The sequence below is a fragment of the Pinus tabuliformis genome, chromosome 5_2 (assembly GCF_031772625.1).
Source record: "Pinus tabuliformis cultivar Carrire ecotype Pingquan chromosome 5_2, CPIR1, whole genome shotgun sequence".
Classification (NCBI taxonomy): Eukaryota; Viridiplantae; Streptophyta; class Pinopsida; order Pinales; family Pinaceae; genus Pinus; species Pinus tabuliformis.
Window position 1 is genome coordinate 577,104,192 of NC_142306.1, and position 13,555 is coordinate 577,117,746.

Here is a 13,555-nt window from a genome sequence, read left to right on the forward strand (position 1 = left end):
CATGTCTCTTTCCCAAACCATAAAGCATAGGATTAGCACTAACATCTCAAGTTAAGAATAATTGGTCCACGGGTGCTAAAGAGGAAGTTTTATCTATCACTTCAGTTACTGTATCCAAGCTAGTGAAACATAATATTTATGGTCAAATTTACAAATAGAACTTTTATCTATTTGCAGTTTTTCTCTTCCCTGCACTTTACTTTATCCCAAACCCATAATGTTGGGACTAAAACAGGTTCTATCCCTATCAGAATAGAAGGGAAAGTAGACATTTTTCTTTTTCCACCAAGAAGTTTCCATTCTAAACTCTCGATAACAAACTTGCCTTACACAAAAGTAAGGAATTTTTTTTCTTTATTCTTTCTTTGATTTCTCTTTAAGTGCATAGAAAAAGGTATAAATATTTTCCCTTTTTTAATACTCTGTGGAAAGCAACAATCAACTTTGACAAAAGAATGCTCTAGAATTTTCACTATATGTTTTATGCATTTAAAACATTATAGAATATATGAAATCCCTACACTCTTGTAAAGAAAAATTACAAAAAATAATCAAATGTCTTGCATGTCATATCAGGTTCAATTTTCCTGGGTGATCACTCAAATTGAATGAATTTTTTCTCCATAGTCTCACTAATCTCCATTATAGTTGCAATATTGCCACACCTATAGCAATAATTTGGTGTGCAGAAAATTGTAACAAAATTGTTACCCTGACACCATTTGAAATGCTCCATAATGAGCTGGTGTGTTCTTGCAACCAAATTTAGGCCATTTTTTATCAGGTGCTAAAAAATTTTCTCTAAATTTAAAGTTGTAGGATTAGTACGGAACATGAACGACCGCGTAGCACTTGTCATACTGAATCTAGCATAACTCATTTCGTTCGAAACAGACTATGTATGCTCCCAAAAATGTGTTCTATTCATTTTCCTTACATATCAATTAAAAAAAATATATGTGCACGCAGCCCAGTCAGTAGTCCATACTGCTAACATGGCACTGAATGGGCATGCCTATGTGGCAAGGTGACTATGCATATGATTTGAGCTCTGGCGAATTGTGTGTTGACATGTGGTAGGAGCCTAGGTGGCATGTTTTGATTGGTTGGTAGGTGGCCAATCATAGGCTTCCACATGGCACGGCCAGGGGATGCCACATGACAGCCCAAGAGCCACCAAAATTTGTTAAGGTCCGAGCAGCAGCAGCAGGGGTCGAACCCACGACCTCCTAAAACAAGTGCAAAGGCTCCTTCCAACACACCATACATTTATTTATTAATTTATGTTGTGTTCAACATATATTTAAAGATTAATTTGCATAATGTTTAGAAAATGGGCTAGCCCTGGGCACATGGAACCGATGCAACCATGGGTGGAGCGGAGTGGGGGTCCAGTCGATGAGAGCAGGTGGTTAGCCCTGGCCCCCGGGCACTTGCACCCCCCCACAGCCCCCCCCCTCATGTGGCCTGAATTTTCGGAGTTAAGGCCTTGGTGGATAAATTAATGCTCTGACAATTTCGCCCAACATTTGGCAAAATTGGTGCTCCATTAGCAGCTTTTTGGGCGAAATTTTAGGCCCAGTGTGGAATTTGGGGGAATTTGTAGAGCGAATGGTGCCAAGATAGGGGAAGCCATAACTTCTTCAGTTTTTGACTAATTCATGAGCAGAAAGAGGTTGGACATGCATTTTTGGGCATTCTAGAGCCATTGGAATAGGGTTCAGAGCTGTTTGAGCATTGTAAATTGATGTATTCACACTTTTGAGCATAATAGAAAGGGCAAAGCGATTGGAAGTTGGAACAAGGACACGTACCCCAAGTAGGGTGAACTCCTTCATAATGTGTTGTTGTGATATTGTTTTGGTGATGTTCATGTCTATTATATGTTGTTGTTTAGTCATTTGTTTATGTTAATTTATACACGAAATTTACATTAAAACATTCAAAAACTCATGTTAAAACTTTCACTTAACTTCATGAATACTTAAGCATTTTTACATATTCTAAAGAATAATTTAACAAAACAAAACTAATTTTCCCATTCAGATCAATTTTTTTCATTGAATTTGGTTTTTTATGTCCTAACCAAAATGATATCCAACTCTTATAGGTGAAATATTCCACCCACTTCTATCATCTAGGTCTCACCACAGTAGATCACATATAGGCCCTTCATGTGGTACTTCTTGAATGTGATCCAAGGATCTTATATTATCAAGTGTGTATAATGAGGGTAATAGAACACCTTTTAAGCAGAAGATATGGCTTTCAATGAGCGCTATTAGGGGAAGGAAGTCAAACAGATGTGTAAAATACTTCTACACATTTGCATTCCCATAATTTCTTAAGAACTCATCATAAAATCCATACACTTGAGTAATATTCATGCTTTCATGGTTTCCTCTTAGTATGGTAATTAAATTCATGTAGTGCACTTTTAACGCAATCAACAACGACATGATCTCAACATAGTAGTATCCACGATCGACATAGTTGACCACGAAGAGATAGTTGGTGTCAGGTGCCTTTCCACCGATGCAAAAGATCTCTATCAGATCATGGAACTAGCCATGGATGTCTCCATAAATGATAACATGACATTCACTGGTTGGACATTCCATTCTTCCATTAAAACATCCCTTGCTTGATCGCATGGGCCCTTTAACTCTTGTTCTGACAATGGCTTTTATTCTAATAGTTTTCTATTTGTTTATCTACATCCCCATATAAAGGTATCTTTTATTTTGTAATTTAGGGATCCAATCAAATCCAACCATGCTAAGATTAGTAGAAAACCAAATTGACCCTGCAATGAAAAATTGAGACCACCAGGTAATTTCATATCTTCTAGTAGTTGATGGCTCAAATCACTTTCTGTGTACACCCTTTGAGTTTCAATGCATCCTCTTAGACATGAAATTGTTTGGTATTGAGAACATGGTTTTTTTTAGCAGCTCAAATTTAGTGGTTCTCAACAGCATCTAGTGGATACCTAAGACAAATCTAGCTTATTTAAACCTACCGAGGAGATGCACTGATCTTGGTTGCATACCCTTCTCCTCTACCTGTAAATCAAAATCTTCTTTCACAAACCCTCTCACCAGTCATCCATTTTCTTTCTCTCATATAAATCTCATATGTTGGAAATAAGCCTCCATAGGTATAACCATATGAAATCACAAATCTACAATTCTCGCAAGTCGTTCAAACAAGAAGTAAGGATGATCTCCTCCATGCATTTGTCTATAAGAAATCAAAGTATACACTTAGTGTTATAGACATTTTTGGGCACTGCAACCCCAATCATAAATGTCCATAAACCAACGGCTCTTAAGTCCCTAAAAGTGTTGTTCCAACCTCTAAAAGAACAAGGTCAACTGATTACATCTTCTCCCAGAAGTTCTCCATGAAAAACTACTCGGAATTGGTCAAAACTAGACCATCTCACCTACTCCATGGTCAAAGTGCGATGCATCCCACCTAAATACACACGGGAGGTGCGATGCATACTGAAAAGCCCTTCTATGGGGTGCGATGGGCGAGAGTGGACAAATGGCAGGGTCAATCTGCAAGGTGGAGGATCATGGAATCTTCCAGAAACTTCTAGGGAAAATTTTAAGAACCCCCCTAAATTTATAAATATAATAAATGGGCGAATCTCCATGGTATATAGGAAAAATGGAAGGCGATTTTATCAATAATATAATATGTATATATAATTTTTTGGCGAATCTCTCACCAGGCATGGCGAATATTTTACTCAATTATAAAATCTTGTAAGATCTTGGCGAGTCTTTCACTAAATAATAAAACTTTGTAAAGTCCTAGTGAATCTTACCATAGGCTACATGCTGGTTTAATTCCCCCATTTAAATAGGCTACATTCCAGGTGAATACCATGGGTCAATACCATGTGCCATTTTGGTGAATACCATGGGTCAATATCATGTGCCATTTTTATTTTTATTAATTCTAATATTAGGGTTAATAATGGTTTTTTGCATGGTATTAATAACAATCTAGTCCATGGTATTTGTCCCATAGTATTTTGGCCATAGGTTTCACCTAAATATAACCCATTTTTTGAGTGTTCATAAATATAAGGTGACTTATGGAGTAAATATAAAAGAATGTTTTATTTGTTTACCATACCTCTCGTTTATTTATATTTTTATTAATTTACCATGCCTCTTTTACAAATATGGTATTTGGCCCATAGGATTCACTTAAATAAAACCTCTTTCTTGAGCCTTCATAAATAGAACGAGGGTTATGGACTAAATATAAAAACATGTTTCATTTATTTACGATACGTCTAGTTTATTTATATTTTTATTTATTTACCATACCTTTTGAGTAAGTATAAAAAACGTTTTATTTATTTACCATACCTCCACTTTACTTATATTTTTATTTGTTTACACCCTTACATGTATATAAGGTGACTTATGGAGTAAATATAAAAAATGTTTTATTTATTTACCATACCTCTCATTTATTTATATTTTTATTAATTTACCATACCTCTTTTATAAATATGGTATTTGGCCCATAGGATTCACTTAAATAAAACCTATTCTTGAAAATGGGCGAATGGAAGGTTGTAAGTCCTAATTTCAAGGGCTAAATTTACCTTTTCTACCCTCTCCCTTAAAATAAGGTGGGCTATTTGAGGTGATTTGTAAAAATGTACTATGATACAAAATATTCGCCCACTAAAAATTTAAAACCCCTTAATTTCGCCAAAGGGCGAACATTCGCCCCTAAAATTATCCTTGGAAACTTCTCCTGTGACACTTGCCTCTCTGCATTCGCCCAGGGATGAGTAAGAGATCATCAATCTCCAAGTGGAATCAAGAACTATCAGAGAGAGGATACTAATCAAATCTCAAAAGATGACTCACCCCCCTTGCAAACATCTACATATGGATCCCTCATCCCAGAGATCCAAAGGCTGGAATTTTGTATCTTGTGAGGAAGTGCTACTAGTTTCTTGGTGTAACATCATAGTGTTGGGTGATCTAAGCTTTTCATGAGGTGAAGAAGGGATTTCTTGCTGAGAGGATGATGCTAGGTCAGAACGATTGGTTGTAATCCTCTTTGATATTCTTGATTATTAATAAAGCTATTCAAGTTTTCCTCCACATTCTTGTATGATTGATGATATATGCATTTGTGTGGTCAATATATATCTGGTCCTATATTGTTTATGATAGTAGATCTATGTTCTTGGATAGTGTTATGCTGCTTTGATTCTATAGGTACTCTTTGAAGCTGGGTAAACGAGGAAGCAAGCGGCAAAGGTCTATCAGAAGGGAGAGGAATCAAGTAAGGAACCAAGAGCAAGATAGAGGTTGGTCTCTTTCTTTCCCCTCTTATCTACTTCTCATAAAGGAAAACAAAAGTGGTTTTAGTTTGTTTGTTTCTAAGGTAGCTACCAGCCTTAGTGGGACTAGCAGCTCCGCATAGACACTAGATTTCCCGATAACAAAATGGCGACTCCACTGGGGAACGAATATATTGTTTGTTTGTCTATATTTGTTTGCTTTTATAAACTTACAGACGGAGCTTGAAGTCAAGCCATCTAGCCTTCGAACTACATTTGCTATGTAAGTGCAAAGTAGATCAATGCCGCTTCAGTCTATCTCCGGGTTTTGTTCATGAATTGAACAATCGATTTACAAGCTCTCTAATTGCCCTTGTGGTGACTCTAGTAACCTCCTTAGATCTACCCCTGTGATTTATTTACTGATTACCACTTGCTCAGCCTAAATCCCTGAACTAAGCTGCAAACTGTGACCCGGAACCCAGTTGAAGTCTCGTCCCTGGACCATCGCACTGTCTCTTCTTTGGAATCTGGATGCATCACACTTCCCAAGTGTAGTAGGTGCACTGCATCTCATTTTCCCTATGTTACAGATGCGCTGATCAGACAAGACCTCTTTTGCTCTTAGATTTTGGTTTTTGTGTTCACTCTTTTCAGCTCTATTCAGGAGTTTTGCTGTCTGTAGTCAGTACACCTCTGTTGAAACACCCTTCCTTACCATTATTCCGCCTCCATTGTGCAAAGATCTGTAAATGTTTTTATGTATTTTGAGCCATTTTCAGTTCTATTTTACAAAGAAGTAGCGTAATTGAACTGTCGTTTCTTGATTTGAAAGTGTCGCAAGTGTCGTTTTCAGTCATAGAAGAGAATCTGATTGTTCTTGATAGTTGATTACACTGTTACTCTTGTATTTGATTTGAATTAGTAGTTTTTCAAGTTTCGAAAGCAAGTTTTCAATTCCAAATCGCAAAGCGTCGTCATTGTCTTCATTTTGTCTTGAAAAGAAACTTGTTAGTAATGTCGCTTTGAAAAATAATTTAGATTTGCGCTTAGCTTTATTTTTATCATTCATACATTAAGAAGGCTGAAAACAAATACATGCATGTTCATTTGCATTTAGACTGTTTGTTGGTTTGATTTAGGACAGTGCATATAGTGTGTGCTCTCTGCTCTATGTTAAAAGAATATCATCTCTCTTTCCTTAGTAGCTAGGATTTTCATTGCAAAAAGAAGATTAAATGATTGTTTATCATCTTAGATTGCATTTTAGGAAATGTATATCTACATCATACGGTGAACCTGAAAGGCAAATTTCTTAAGCAAGATCAACTGTAAAATAAATTTAATGAACCTAAAAACGCTTTGGAACCTAATGCACAACATTTAGAAGTCTAGGCTAGATAAGTATTCTGGCGTCGTAAAGCCTGGTAACTATTGTTTTCATTGCTGGTTGGGTGATTCCTCCACTTTGAGACAATAAGTGCTAGTACGGACATGTGATCCCATGTACCGTTTAGTATATATTGGGAGACCACAATAGGCTTTATCCTTTATCCATAGGAATCCATGTCTACCGCCCTATCGATTGCAATGCATTGAACACAGCATTCAGGAAGATTGACTACCATACCGTAAAAAGTATTCTGTTGTTTTGCGATTGGTTTGGTAATCTCTCTGTCTAGATTTCGAGAGCAGTCTCTTTCGTTCCTTTTCAGACTCCTTAAAGGAAAAGGTCCATCTGAGCACTTTTCACTTCAAGCTCATTAAAAATCGAAGGCGACTAGAGTCATATTTTGTTTTTTCTCGACTCTTGAAAATTGAAAAAACAAGTTGTGTCAAAGCGTCTAAAATTTATTTTAATCGGAATAAATATCACCTTTCCTACGTTGGTCTTAAGTTGAAAAAAATGGAGTCCACCAACCAAGGAGTTCCCCTTGGGGGAAATCCTAGTCCTTTCTCCTCTTGGGGAGATGTTGGTGCACCCCATATGGCCACATTGTCGGTTCTAGGATTGACAATCGGCTTGCCCGTATGGATCTTCTCAACCTCTGTCATTCAGAACACCGTGATTCCTGAACAATCAAGTCAACAACTAAACGATACCAAAGTTACCCCCCAACCTTCTACTTCGTCCAGTTCTCCCTCTCCTCCTTCCTCTTCGCTTGATCAAGCTGGTAAAGCCAAAAATCAAGTAATTGAGAATAAGAAAGAGAAGAAGAAGAAGGAGCCAAAGGCGAAAGGGGTGACCAGGCATCGTCTAGTGAAAATCCACACACTGCACCATCCAGGCCTAAATCGTCATGTGTCATTTGCAAAGGAGACCACTATCATCAAGATTGTCCTTACATCCCTCAAATCTTAAGGGATTGGTCTCCTCGTTTGCACAATCCGGTGTTATCAACCTCTGATGATCATGTTGAAAATACACCGTCAACTAGTGAAAGTGAAGCCCCTGGACGAAAAGGAAAATGTAAATTTCCTTGTAAACTGTGTGAAGGTGATCACGTTGTCCACCGTTGTCCCTTATTAGTTGAGGCTAAAATAGTTTTGGACGACCGTCCTGTTTCACCATTACAGCTTCCTCCTGGATATAAGAAACTCTTGCCGAGTCCGTCACTAGTTGAAAATTTGGCTGACACGCCATTGTGGTCGGCCAAAGCGTCTATCATTGAAGATAAACCATCTGAATCCACACCAGATGAAAGTCAAAAGGTCGAGGTGGTAGTTGACCCGGTCTTGCATTCAGAGGATCCATCTTCAGATGATACAGTCACTGGAGAGAACAGAAACGACACCGTCCAAATTCTCTTTGTAAGCACAGACTCCAATGAACATGGGGGCAGTCTACCCGTTCCTTTACCGCAGGAAGGAAGTTCGTTAGAGTCATATCCGACCATCTATTCAATCCCACCTCCAAGCAACCTAGTTGTTTCCTTCGATTGGAATCTACTAGGCAGACCCCGCTTACCGACTAGTGTGCCATTTCGAATCATTACTCAAATATATAGAATGGTCATGGCTGGTACCATCATAGATGAAGGGGCTTCTGTGAAATTCCTTTCCTCAACTGCTTGGTTCGCCATCGCTTTTGCCTGAAATGAGAAATCTAACAGGTTTTGACAAAGGAACCAGTCGACCGTTAGGGATCCTTCCCAATGTGCCAATAACATTGAGAAAGAAAACCGTTCACATGAACGTAATGGTAGTCCAAGGACCCCTAGATTATAATCTACTCCTTGGACGCGACTATATTTATTGCATGGGAGCCATTGTCTCCTCACTCTTTAGAGTAATGTTTTTCCGCATGAAGGAAGAGTGGTCAAGCCCGTAGACCAGCTTTCATTCCCCGGTTCACACATAGAAAATAGTCATATACCATCCCTGAATGGTCTTTTCACGCAAGGAATGTCTCATAAATCCCCAGTTCGTCCTCCTAATGAGCGCAAGTGATTCGGAGGATATGACTGAAACCCAGGGGGCATGCACCCTGGCCTATTTCGACAGGAAAACCTTGGGTATAGGGTAGGTTTCCACGAAGGATATATGACTGGTTGACACACCCGTCTGTTTAGGAAAATGGGGTTAGACTGAAATAAGATACCTCTGTTAAAGGGTAGGCCTTTCCCGATAAAACGAATGTTTTGTCTACAAATTGAGGGGTAACCTGCAAACTCTACTTCGCTATACCTAGGGGCATGCAAACCTTTTGGCATGCAAGCGAAGAGTGACTATTTATTTTTTTAAATTTGTAGGTCCTCTAACCCTTTAAACTCGTAGGATTGGTCGTTTCCTAACTTGCATAAAGAAAGGATGTGGGGCAAAGCTTTGAAAAAATGCTAATTATATGAGACATCCTTATTATACAACTAGATCGAGCAGTTTTAACGTGGAATTCAATCTCGTTAAAAAATAAACATAAGCAATGAGAAAATTTTCCCAAAGAGTTTAAGCTCATTAAAAAATGAACCAATTTCCGGTAAATAACCATCGTGAATGTATTATCATCAGCCTTTGAAGCCTTGGTCGTGTTCTCATCATCACCTCCACTCTGTATTGGCCAATCATTCACCTCCATTTGATTGTTTACCCTTTTTGAGGAACAGTTATGAAGAGTGATCCTGTTAGCCATCCTTCTGACACTGTCGTGATTGGAAAATTCCAAACCTTACCTGGAATTAGTTGCTACTCAACTTTATCACTCATTCCTCAAAAACGAGTCTCCTTTAAGCTCTTTTCAACTGACTCATAAAATATGAAAATATTACCGAGCAATTGGCCTCTCCAGCTCGTTAAAGTGACTGGAAGTGCTATTCCTCCTTTAGATTTTAATCTTTTTGGACTTGAGGGATTATTACAGAAAAAGATCGAGCGCTTGTTTTGTTTGGCTCGTTAAAAGTACCGAAAATTCATCCCTTTTGTATTGTTTTATACTTTTTTGAACTCAAGGGATTATATGACGAAAAAGGATTATTGGATTTTTTTTTACGTCCCTTTTTCAGACTCTCTAAAATTGAAAAGGACTGAGTTATCCTTGTCGTTAAACTCCTTAAAACTGAATAGCAACAAACTTGTCCATACAGACAAGAACAAGTTTCACTATCGCTAGGCTCGTTAAAACATAGCGATGAGTTTTCCCGAAGGGAAAATTATAGAACAAGCATATGTTATCCTCCTCAAGCTTGAAAAAAATAAAGATGTACTGGTCAGCAATGACTGGGGAAAAATTGGGAAGAAAACTTGAAGAAACTTTATTGGTAGCAAGTCGCTCTTGAACATGACACTTTCACTCCGCATCCGAGTCGGGTTGGGTTGTTCCGTTCACTGGTCATATCACCATGGGTCCATCATGCCATCCATATTTGGGGTTAACGCTACCAATCCATCATGTCAGTGTCACCGATATGTTCAAGAGAAGTCGCTCAGAGAATTCACTTGTGTCTCATCCACTACATTTACGCTCCATTCTTTCATGACCGCCACCCTGAACCTTATGTCATCAAATCGTTTTCACCTCCATTAAAATCATTTGCTCCGTTCCATGTCATTGATGTGGGATTCACTAAGGCCCTCCTATGACGGATCGCTTCTTGTCAACATCAGCTCATTATCCGAGAAGTCAATCTAGGAACAACCCTTTCAGTACTTTGAAGCTTGCATGCCTCAATGGCAAGTTTCTCACTTCCGGCGACAGGTTTACATCAATGGCCTTCGACCGAAAGATTTTGCGTGGTGTTTGACGCCAAGTCCCTTATTCACACCATGTGAATTGTACTGCAATACCTTGAGGGTCATCATCATTATCGGTGATTCCTCTCGTGCCTGTTAATAGATTACATCATTGGATGGTAATCAAGCGATGTCTTTCCATGTTCAACTCCAGAACATCTCTCACATGGATCGACTTGTACTTTGAGTGAAGATCGAATGAGATTGAAGACCCCGGATCTAGTTTCATCCATCTGGGCTGTGATATATATTCAGGAAAATAAAGACATCAAATGTACATCATTACTGCATAGATAATCATCCAATCCAAGGGATGATGGCTCTACCAGAATCATCAGTCTACACTCAGATGATTGCTTGTCTTATGTACATGAAAATGAATTTATAAAGCTGAGCATGGGAATGCCCGCCTCAGCTAGATCATGAAAATATTATGAAGATAATGTATTGTATTGTATCTTATTACAGGTCGCCTTCCAGCTTGAAAAAACTTCAGATCCTCATGATAAAGCATTTCACCCGACATCAACAGATTAACGACCTCATGCTTTAGAGGGCAACTGTTATAGACATTTTTGGGCACTGCAACCCAAATCATAAATGTCCATAAACTAAAGGCTCTTAAGTCCCTAAAAGTGTCGTTCCAACCTCTAAAAGAACAAGGTCAACTGATTACATCTTCTCCCAGAAGTTCTCCATGAAAAACTACTCAGAGTTGGTCAAAACTAGACCATCTCACCTACTCCATGGTCAAAGTGCACTGCATCCCACCTAAATACACACGGGAGGTGCGATGCATACTGAAAAGACCTTCTATGGGGTGCGATGGGTGAGAGTGGACAAATGGCAGGGTCAATCTGCAAGGTGGAGGATCATGGAATCTTCCAGAAACTTCTCTTATGACACTTGCCTCTCTGCATTCGCCCAAGGATGAGTAAGAGATCATCAATCTCCAAGTGGAATCAAGAACTATCAGAGAGAGGATAGTAATCAAATCTCAAAAGATGACTCACCCCCCTTGCAAACATCTATACATGGATCCCTCATCCCAGAGATCCAAAGGCTGGAATTTTGTATCTTGTGAGGAAGTGCTGCTAGTTTCTTGGTGTAACATCATAGTGTTGGGTGATCTAAGCTTTTCATGAGGTGAAGAAGGGCTTTCTTGCTGAGAGGATGATGCTGGGTCAGAACAATTGGTTGTAATCCTCTTTGCTGTTCTTGATTATTAATAAAGCTATTCAAGTTTTCCTCCACATTCTTGTATGATTGATGATATATGCATTTGTGTGGTCAATATATATCTAGTCCTATATTGTTTATGATAGTAGATCTCTGTTCTTGGATAGTGTTATGCTGCTTTGATTCTACAAGTACTCTTTGAAGCTAGGTAAACAAGGAAGCAAGCGGCAAAGGTCTATCAGAAGGGAGAGGAATCAAGTAAGGAACCAAGCGCAAGACAGAGGTTGGTCTCTTTCTTTCCCCTCTTATCTACTTCTCATAAATGAAAACGAAATTGGTTTTAGTTTGTTTGTTTCTAAGGTAGCTACCAGCCTTAGTGGGACTAGCAGCTCTGCATAGACACTAGATTTCCCGATAACACTTAGTATAGCGGGAAACTTGCAAAGGTGAGATATACTCCCTGCTTAGCAAGGTCTTGTTTCTTAGAAACCACCCCTGTTTCTATGATTATTTGAAATAACATCCCAAACTTTATAAAAAAAACCATAGTGATACTCATCTTGTATCATCCCCAACTTTATGAAAGCCAATAACCATAATCCACGTCTAGAAACTAATATAGGACTTAATATTTGAGGACAAAGTGAGACTCTTGAACAATTTTCAACAATAAAAGTCCTTTATCCTCTGAACCCATGTGCAATCCAACATGAATGGTGTTTTATCTCGGTATAAATTTGATATAAATTCACTTTACAAATGACTCTCATTCAAAGATCTAGAATTGTTGGAATGTTCAATTGATATTGATCAATGCTACTTTGATTTCCAAATTGTTTATTGATAGATAGATGGTGTTTTGATTTTTCACGTTGTGTTGTTTAATTCATGTATTTGTACAAGGAATTTAATTATGTATATCTAAAGTAGCCTTTTTAAGTGGTTTGGAGAAGGTAAATAGTAGGAATTATGGTTTTGAAAATGAATTTGTAGATGGGAAATTTGGCTCCAATCAATCATTTTGTATTTTCATGTTCTTTTCTCAAGTATAAGTGTATTTCCATATTGTTTAAGCTTTATTTTCTAGAGTAGGGAAACTCAATTTGAATTCCTAGCTTCAAAAGGCACCTCCAAAAGAATTTAACTTCATTCTCAACACAAATTGTGTTATTTTGACTTGTCTCTCCATTGTCAACTATGTAAAACCAAAGTATTTTAAGTTGGATATGTCAACCTCTAATGGTCACTTGATGTTGTAGTCCTTGCTAGAGCTTAATGTTTTCCTTCAAAGGATGAAATTATTGTTGTTTGAAATAATTGTGCTAAATAGTTGATATTGTACTACATTGTTTTCTAAAATTGTGAGAATCATAACATGCATGAAGCTTGGAGAAATACTTTAACTCTGGGTGAAGTGGTTGTTTCTATGACATCCATGCTAGTTTCCATTAAGAGATACCAGTCTTGTGCAGAGGCTGAGGTGTATAGAAGATCCAAAATCAATTTGTTGTAGGTAGAGTAGATCCCTGGAACTTGTTGGTGGGAAAAAATGACCTCATCAACATGTAAGGGATACCACCCAGTCAGAGCCCCAATTAAGCTCTTATTCATTTTTTGTAGTGGTTCTAACTTGTTCGATTAGGTCTAGTTATACTCCCCCCCTCTGCTAGCTTAAAGTATGTATATTACTTGCCAATAGAAAAGAGACATCAGATCTTCCCTCTTGCAGAGCTCTTGCAAGAAAGTGATCCTTAATCTGAATTAATGGCTCAGTGAAGCCACTCTAAAGTTTTCCCATGTGTAAGAGGACTTCTAAAATGCAAT

The 13,555-nt window shown here is 38.2% G+C and overlaps 1 pseudogene; it reads right to left on the bottom strand.

Annotated features, from left to right (window-relative positions):
- Window positions 1-538: 538 nt before the first annotated feature.
- LOC149160293 (serine/threonine-protein phosphatase PP2A-2 catalytic subunit pseudogene) overlaps window positions 539-13,555 on the bottom strand; it is a 66,116-nt pseudogene continuing 53,099 nt past the window's right edge.